We start from the raw sequence: 10,411 nt of genomic DNA, 5'->3' as shown, positions 1-10,411 counted from the left end.
TCAATATCAGCTAGGGAACAGCAAAGATGGGCAATGGGCTCCCGTCAAATACAGAGGCACTATGATTGAATTTGGGCCTTTATTGAGACCCAGTAGATTTGTTAAAATGTGAAATTAGAGTTTACTGCGAAAAAGTCACTTACTTTCTATTCATTACTATTGGATTCTTAAAATTAATACTTAATAAATGGTGAACTCTAACTTTCACCCATTGATAAATACAAATTTTTATGTGTAATCTCATATGTTGATAAATCTGACAAAGTGTTAAATTATTGCTTGCTGCGCTAAAAATTCCACCACTCTCTATTCATTTCTATGGGATGTTTAGAGGCATATTATCAATGGATGGAAGTTAGAATTCACCATTTGATAAATACGCCTCTAAAAATCCCATAAGAAAAGAGAGTGGCAGAATTTTTCTGTGGAGAGATGTCATTTCAGACTCTAAATCTAAATCTGCCCCTTATTAAGGGTTCTTGTAGTGAGACCTTGTTATATGACATCTTATGCAGGAAGCAAAAAATCTATTTACATTTCAAGCAGACGATATTTTAACGTTATTTTTAGTAACACACATTTTTTATTTGAATTTTATGGCGCAATGCAAATTACAGCAAAGAAATCAATAGGATAAATGCTATATGTTTCCTTCATTGCATGTTCATCTTTATATTTCCACTTATATTTGTAAACTTTTTTGTTTTCCAAATCCATATACAAAGGCATGATAATCCCAGGTTCTAATCCAGGTAATATGATTTTATTTTTTTACATTTGTCACATATTGTGTGTGTCGTATCCAACAAACATGAACTGCTGCACATTTCTATTTTTTTTTTTTTCTTGTATATAAATGTATATCCGATTCTTTGTTCCACGGAAACATCATGTAAAATGAGACATCATTTAAAATCCATAATTAGAAAATCAAACTTCTACTAATGAAAGACAAACACTGTAATATCTCAGCCGTTTTCCACTTTCTAATTTATTACACAATTTATTGACCCCCAGCCAGTCATCAGCTCTACTCTGCCTTTATTGTATAACTGACTTTGTTCTTTTGTGTTAATTTTTTTTTGTATAATGAACGCCCTGCCTTTCCAGATTATTCAGGTAAATTGTTTTTGGTTTTGTATATTGTTTGCATAATGATCTCACAGGATAATTGTAGATATATGCAATATAAATATATACGGTACAAACCTGTCTAGGTCCTGTAAAAGTCAATGGGAGAGACACCTATGTCAATTTGAAATTTTCGTTGTCTGAGATGGATTTTGCCCAAAAGTCTGACTTTTTCGGGCAAAAACTCGAAAGATTTTAGCCATTTGGGGGGGAAAAATGAAGAATTCTGGAAAAAGCCAAAAAAATGTAAATGATTCCATTTATGTTTATAATGTTTCTTTTGTCTTCAAATCCATGTTTAATGAAGATCCTGAAGAATATGATTCAGGTAACATAATTTTATTCTTTCATATTTTTCAGATATTAGCTGTAGAACATTGTAATGTAATGTAAGCTCTTGTAGCTCTACATGCATGCTTTTTCCATACTTTTGCTCCGCTGATCCCTAAATTATTTGTTCAGATGTTAACCTTGCCCCATGCGTCCATAACTGATGTACTTATACTTCTAAGAAGCTTTTAAAAAAAAAACAAAAACAGTATTTTGAAAATCCAATAAGATTGTTCCTACTGGTGAACAGGTTGGTGTCTTTTTTGTAAGTATCGGGAAATTTTGTTTAATGCTTCCTCTTTGCCCACCCCTGTTCACCCTATTATCTTCTTTATGTACTCAGCGAACAACTTGCTGTATGCGGATAGTGTGGGTATAAGAAAGAATTAATTAAAATCAGAAATACTGTAACCCGATACAAAACAATGATCCAGGGGAAAACGTTGCAATTAGATTGGATAACATATTTGCAACCACCAAGTTAATGTGGGTATTCTTCTCTTTTAAGCTTGTTATTTGATATCCATGAATAATTAACCCACTACAGTCTATTATCCAACTATCCACTGAGTTATTTTTCTTTTTAACAATTTTCTATTGTGTATAATGTCCACTTCCCATATAATGTTTTACTTTTATATTTCTACATGTATTTGTGATATGTCTTTTGCTCTCATCTATTTACCATAAATCAACAGGAGCTCCAATATTTGATCCAGGTAACATTTTACATCTCTAATTTGTATTGTATGAATTATGTTTTCTCTACTTAGTTTCTTATAGCCCATGTGTACATAGAAAATCTTCCGTGTGGACTTTGTTAAGATGTGTGCCCTGGGAGGGTTCAGCAGGTGTGCAACAGATTATATTATATTGCATCATGCACTTTATTTCAGTGGAATAAGGGGTTTGGTCTAGTGTGTTAAGATCATCAGTTAAGACTGTATTATTTGTATGGCTGTGCATATGACATTTTCTATGCATTACAAAATGTGTGCTTGTATCACAGCTCATGAACACACACAAAAGCACAGATTAGTGTAGCATTGTTGAGCATCAAAGAATGAAATTAAAAGGCAAATACTTTTGACATATGTAATTGCACTAGATGCAGTATCAAAACAACGGCACTTGTAGTTGTAAATGACCCCTACAATATAACACAACTGAAACAATTCTACTGTATACTTGAAATTCATGATAGTCTTCTGTTGCCATTGTATATTTTTTTAATATTGTCACTCATATGTTTTCTTTTCTATATCTATAAACCCAATACAGTTCCAGTATATAACCCAGGTGTTTCGTATATTATTTAGTTATCAGGCTAAAGGAAATCTTTTCCCTGGTTATTTTAATTCATGCTATTTAGACTTATGTTAAGTCATTGATATATTTTTACCCCAAAACAACACTGTTTTACTGGAATTGTGTATTTTATTCTGATTGGACTAACCAAGTAACTTTATATTTCTTCTTTTGCATTCTCTGCTGATGTACAATGAATGCACTGCAGTTCCAGAATATAGTCCAGGTAGTACTGCTTATTTATTTTATATTTTACACATATTGGGCCAGATTAAATTCAATGAGAAAAAAGGTTTATCGTGTGAAAACTCATGGATGAGATTTAATTTGAGATGCAATTCAATTCACAGTTTATCATGTGAAGTCTATGGGAAACAACTGGAACTGAATTAGGAGAAAAGTTTTTTCTCCCTGAATTGAATCTCGTCAATGACTTGTCATGTGATAAATCCCTAAATTGAAACTGGCCCATTATGTTCAATTCTATATCCAAATTAAATACAAATTCTGTAATTTTCAATTTATGTGAGCAAATGCTGAAAAAGGGTATAATAAGGCATTATGATGATTCACTAAAATGTAAATATAATTCTATAGGAAACTGATTCTCCAACATGTACGCAGCAAATTCTGTCCCTGTCGTTACACTGCTCTCAAATGGTTCTAGGAGGTCCCCCATAGGCTAAAACAGCAATTCAGCAGGTTTATGATGGTGAATGGCCGAAGTCAAATTTTTAAAGAGACAATACATGATAAATTTCAATATTCAAATTTTTGAATTTTTTTCGAATTCAAATCGAATTTGGACTATTCCCTGGTCGAAATACACAAAAAATAGCTTGAAATTCGATTTTTTTTTTTCATTCAAAAATTCACCTCGACCTTTGATAAATCTGCCCTTAAAATTCATGATAGTCTTAGGGGCATAACAATGACTTCGGTAGGTTTTAGGTGACGAACTAGGGGGTCGAAGTTTTTTTTTTTAAAGAGACAGTACTTCGACTATCGAATGGTGGAATAGTCAAACTATTTTTAGTTCATATCGTTCGATTCGAAGTCGAAGGTTGAAGAAGCCCATTCGATGGTCGAAGTAGCCAAAAAAAATTCGAAATTCGAAGTTTTTGTTCTATTCCTTCACTCAAGCTAAGTAAATGGGCCCCTTACTGTTGCCATAGTATATATTTTTTTTAATATTTTCACTCAAGTGTTTTCTTTTCTAAATTTATAAACCCAATACAGTTCCACTGATTATTTTAATTCATGCTATTTAGACTTACTTTTAGACATTTATATATTTTACCCCAAAACATAACAGTTTTAAGTATAGGCTGTATTACTGGAATTGTGTATTTTATTCTGATTGGACTAACCAATAACTTTATATTTCTTCTTTTGTATTTGGCAATTCCTGGGCTTTCTGTGCTGATGTACAATGAATGTACCACAGTTCCAGAATATAATCCAGGTAGTACTGCTTATTTATTTTATATTTTACACATACGGGGCAAGATTAAATTCAATGAGAAAAAAAGGTTTATCATGTGAAAACGCATGACAAAATTCAATTTGAGATGCAATTCAATTCATAGTTTATCATGTGAACTCACTATTGAAGTCTATAGGTAAAAAATGGTACTGAATTAGGAGAAAAGTTTTTTCTCCCTAAACTGGACCTGGTCAATGACTTGTCACGTGAAGTGCAATATCTGTAATTTGCAATGTACAGTATGTGGGCAAATGCAGAAAAAGGGATAATAACAAGGCATTATGATGATGCACTAAAATGTATATGTAATTCTATAAGAAACTGATTCTCCATCATGTACGCAGCAACTTATGCCTAAGAACAAGTCTGACACAGCTCAAATACATTTACATGAAGCTCATTTCATGTTATACACATGGACACACAGTATATCAGGAATAATTCCATTTATTTCTGCTTACATTGGATATAGTAGCATACAGCATGAAGCCCCTTTCAAGGTGCTATGGTCCCTTGCAATTAAGTTATCCCGGTAAGGGCAGCTTCGCTCCCAGAGCACTCAATCTTCAATCAAGGTGTAATACATGTTTGAATGTCAATCCTATTTATAATACTTTATTGTATATACTATATAAATCAATAAAACATAGAGCCTCAAAATATGTACTGGTCATCTTCACCTTTGCTTGGCCCAGGGGCAGTGTGCTGGATGAAAAACCACTTTGAATGTCAGCCACAGCATCAGCACAGTAACACCCCAAGTACAGGGTCAACAATACTACTATCCTATCCTATATCAAACCTCCACAATGAACCAGTATAGCTTCTCTGATTCCAGTATGAACTGTAATGCATCAGCTAAATCCCACCAACATCGGTAATGGACCACCACATGCTTTGTTACCAATTTCCTATAATGAATTTCCAGCCTCATAACAAAAGAATCACATAGTTTCAGAACCACTGATAGAGGCCCATCACTGCTTCTCCCCAAGCACCACTTGAAAAGGATCAGTACAGATTCTTAAACAGGCCATCTGTATAGATCATTTAGCGTCTATCTCCAGACCCTCCATATACAATGGATGATCACAGCTGCTCTCCCCAAACTTAAAATGGTTACTGATTTGTATTATATCAAAATATATTTGTAGACTTTGTTATTTGTAATTTCCTGATCTACACTTTTGAAAAGTTGTTATGTGACTCAATGTTTAAGTCACATTTGCATTCCAAGGTTATCCATTAAAGATATTTATGTGATGCTGACATGCTTGCACCCAGCTTAAGTCAGACATTATCATCTGGTTTGGGACAGATGGCTCTATAGCTGCATGAGGTGTTAGATATTTACAGTAAAACAAATTAGATAAATTTTTAGGGTGCAGGGGCAGGTGTTGGACATAGAGATGCATATATGATTGCAAACTAATAGATTTCTATATGAATACAGCTTCAATGGTCCTTGGTGATACATTTTCTGTCCCAGTGACAGTGCCCAATCTTCTATTTACAGAGATAATCATGAAAGTGCTTGTGACTGTGTCCAGTGTTACTTTTTGTTCTTAGCATATACGGTAATTTTAACATTGGCTCATCTTTTTCTTCTTAAATCAGGGTATAATGCAGGTAAATTTTTGTTTATGTTTAAAACAGGGTGTGTACAGGTATGGGACCTGTTATCCATAATGCTCAGGCCTGGTGTTTTCCAGATAACAGATCTTACCGTAATTTGGATCTTCATACCTTAAGTCTGCTAGGAAATCATGTAAACATTAAAGAAACCCAATAGGCTGGTTTTGCTTCCAATAAGGATTAATTACATTTTAGGTGTTGTTTATCAAAGGTTGAATTTTAAAGTTTTTTATACCTCGATTAAACTCAAAGCTTGAATGGTTTCTAATTTAAAAAAACTTTAATGGAAAAATCTTGAAACAGCGAGTTCAGGTTTGACAACTCAAAAACTCAAAATGATCGAGTTTTCAGGTGGGAAAAAACTTGAATCGCTCAAATTGATCGAGTTATTGGGCAAACCCCTCCTGAAAAATTCAAACATCACGAAGGCTATAAACATCTTCAAATGGTTCAAGGGACCTCTGCCATTGACTCCTACATGACCGACAGGATTTAAATGGTGTATTTTCAAATTTAAGCTATTTAATAATGACTTTTTTTAAAGCCAAAAATCTGAATTTTGACCAAAAACTCAACTAAAATTTTCATGGAAAACACAACTCGATCCGTAATAAATCTGTCCCTTAATTTGGATCATATACAAGGTAATGTTTTATTATTACTCTGAAAAATATATTATTTTTTTTAAATTTGGATTAGTTGGATAAAATGGAGTCTATCGGAGACGAACTTTCCATAATTCTGAGCTTTCTGGATGTCTGGTTTCTGGATAACAGATCCCATACATGTATCACATTTTTATGAAATACTGTAAAGTTCACTATATTTAAAGGGAAAGTACAATGAAAACAATGCCTAGTAATACAATAACTTTAGTGATCCATACACTTAAATTCACAAAGTATGTAGTGCTGTAAGGCCTGTGGTCGGATCCTTCTTTATAACTCCATACATTGCATTCCATTGTAGAGAAAGATCAAAAAAATGATCAGAAAGAGTAGGTTATGAAGCCCCTCATGAATACATTGCTGCAACGTTCATGGGGACAGCAGAGGGCTTTATAACCCTGACGTTACTTTCTGTATTTATTGTATGATACTGAGCTCTTCCCTTTTTAACGTTTCCATTTGTGGAATATACTTTATTTTTCAGAGACTAATAAACCAACAACAGACAATCCAGGTAATGTTCTCCAGCATTTCCATTTTTACAGCTACTGTTTGTGTGTATATAAACTATAAAATGTGTTAGTACTAGTGAATGTGTGTGTATATACCATAAGTATAAAAAGTGTGTTTTTTGTCAGTTCCAAATGCAACCCTCTACCTTATTGTCTTCTGAATGTACCTTAATCACAAGAAAATGCAGAATGTGGTGTCTAAAATAGGCAGAACTGCTTCAATTAGCTGATGAGTTTAGGTGCACTCAAACCTGTGTCTCAAAAACACCAACAGCATAAAAACAGCTCTTGTGTATGAGCCTTAAGATGTGTGTGTATATACTGTAAGATATGTGTAACATTATAAAATTTGTATATAAGTATATTCATGGGCGAGGTGAGATTCAGAAATTTAGAGGTTAGGAGATTTGAGATAGAAAGGTTTAAAACAAGAGATAGAAGTGGGTGTGGATGGTGTGAAAAGATGGTGGCTCTAAGAGGACAAGACATTAAATTACATAAAGAGTGTAGTGAGGAGTGTGAATGTTGGCAGAAGGTTTTTGAATGCGATCTATTTCTTAACAGGCAACCTGATTTTAACAGGAGATAAACAGGTTCCCTCAGAATGAGGGCTTTAAGACTGATTGCAGGGGAGAGATGTGGTAGTGTAGGTGCTTAGGAGGTTGCCATAAGTGGGATAGAATGAGGGCATGGATGAGCATTTTAGCAGTTGCTTGTGAATCTTTGTAATATTACGTAGGCATTACGTGGCAGTGGCATTAATATTATTGGACAAGGATAGGGACTTGTCTCTAAGTTAACCCCCAAGCAGCTTGCCAAATCAGCAGGATTAATGGTCATGACATCTGTAGTAATGGTAAAAGGAGAAGAAGGTAAGAGGTCCTCAGCACACATTATCAATATAAATAGGACAGTAAGACATTTTTTAGCAGATTCAATTCCATGACAAAATGTTATTTTCTGTTTTATCATGGGAAAATAACAATTTGAGGAGAAAAAAACCTTTCAACTAATTCACTTCCAGTTTTTCCACATAAACTTCAAAAACGTTTTTATGTGATAATCAAAGAAGTAACTTTTTCTTACTGATTTGCATCTGGCTCGTGGGAAAAAAATGATTTAGTCATCTTTCAGATCTATTTGAATCTGGCCCTTTGTGCATAAGTTACTAAAAAAATGCCCTCCCCTTTAAACAAAACAGTGATTGGTATATATATATTATAAATATATTCAAGCTGGTCAACTACGTCAAAGTCATCCCTTGTCTGGTCAGTCACTACGCTCACTGTCATCATTCATTTTGCTACCATTTAAAAAATGTTGAAATTGGAAACATTAATGTTCAGGGCATGAGAAATGAGGTGGGCCCAGGCAGAAATTTAAGTTGTGGAACAAATAAGGCAGGTACTGGAAAAGCATGGTGGGTACAGGTAACAGTACTAAACACCAAATTGTTAGCAAAACTGCTGGGACTTTTTATATTTTTGATTTTTCATCTGATAATGATCGTTTTTGTTATATTTATTTTTCTATAGCAGTGAATAATCAGACTACAGAAAATAACCCAGATAACAGATTTTAAATATTATATATGTTTCATCCTTTGTTTCAATTACCTTGCACAATACAAATAACTAAATTTAACATAACCTTTAGCCATCTTTCAGCTAACATTGATATTTTCACCATTTGGGTTCCAGTCCTAAATTTAACTCTGTTAATTCTGAGACAAAAAAGAAAGGATAATTTTGAGACCTCCTTTTTTAAAAAAAAAAAATCCAATATCCATTATCATCATAATAAAATGAGGTTAGTTGAGGGAGAAAAAAACACAATGGTGAAATTGGCACCACTATTTTACCTCTTTTGTTCCATACAACATACAGGGAAGCTCCATCTGCCTGTTGGAAAAATCAGTCCTCTCTAGAACTGTCAACTATGAGCTTATGTCTACAAAGTGAAGGCATTGTTACCCTTAAATATACATTTCTCCCTCTATTGTATGATAATGACCTTATATGTTTATTATCAATTGTGTATTTGTCATATATTTTATTTTGCAGAGTGGCTGCACATTCCATGAGCTAAAGTCACGCTCTGTTCCAGTCTTTGAGGCACATGAACTGCTGGGTTTATCCCTGAACATTTACTGAACACCATGATCACTTACCAACAGCACTGACCCAAGCAAACCTTTGCAAATATTTCATATAATTTTATGTTGCCAACTGATTTTACCCTGTCTAAAATATATTTTACAAAAAATGTGTAATGTCTTATTAGATCACCTACTAACAGTTAGTAATTAAAAATATTTTATGATATACATGAACACTGTGAATAGAATGTGAAAGGATATTGATTAAATATATACCAAAATCCATCAGTCTTATGTTAGTGTATCATTATCAAAGGAGAGGGAATACAACAATGAACAACACAACAGATTTGCCAAACAAGAATTGTGCAAAGAAGTGTGAACTCTGAAATGGTAGTTCTAGATGGGTCTGGTCTTTCCAATATCTGGGAGACCAGCCTCTCTAGTAGTGGTGTGGAAAAGAGCAGGGCTTGGCATAGACAGATTGAAGAGATTGGAGATTTTAATTAATAGGAAAGCGGATAATGTAAATTGTCTCCTGGATCGCTACAACAAAACCATTTGCTGTCTCCCTGGTGCCAGGATTTGGTACCAAACAAATTAATGGGTGGAGCTGGGCATGGTCCCATTAACTTGATGACAAAAATTAACTAAATGGCAAAAATTAATGTTAGATAGAGGACCTGTTTAGGGATCTAGGAACTAAGGAAAAGTCATTACTTGAGCCTCATGCAAATTTAAGAAGATTGGCGCTTAGAAAGCTACATGTGTGACTAAAGTAATAAAGGGAGAAGGAATAACAATCTGTTTGTTGCCACATGTGTGGAGTTTGTCAGGTAGAATGGGAGATGTGGACAGCAAAATATGATTTAATATAACCAAGACCTGGTGGGACTAGGCAGTCAATATAGAAGGCTACAGCCTTTTTAGGAGGGACAGAGTAATATATATAAGGAAGAGGTGTTTGTCTTTATGTAAAGTCAAAATTAAATCCATGCCCTAAAGAAACTACCAGGGATCAAACAGGCTAAAATAGATTATGCAGCAATGAGAAAAATAAATCCAAAATTACTTTAAAATAGTAAATAGTAAAAAAAAAGTGAAGCAAGAAGGGTGGGACCCTTAGTATCAGAGGGAGGTTAATTGGCTGCTTAGACAATGGAAAAAGCAGAGATTGTGCATTGTTAATTTTTGCCTGTCCACCTAACTGAGGAACCAACTAATATACCTAATTCTAATAATA

Source organism: Xenopus laevis, chromosome 7L (genome assembly GCF_017654675.1).
Source record: "Xenopus laevis strain J_2021 chromosome 7L, Xenopus_laevis_v10.1, whole genome shotgun sequence".
NCBI lineage: Eukaryota > Metazoa > Chordata > Amphibia > Anura > Pipidae > Xenopus > Xenopus laevis.
The sequence above is the reverse complement of the archived record's forward strand: the minus strand, read 5'-3'. Positions refer to the sequence as shown.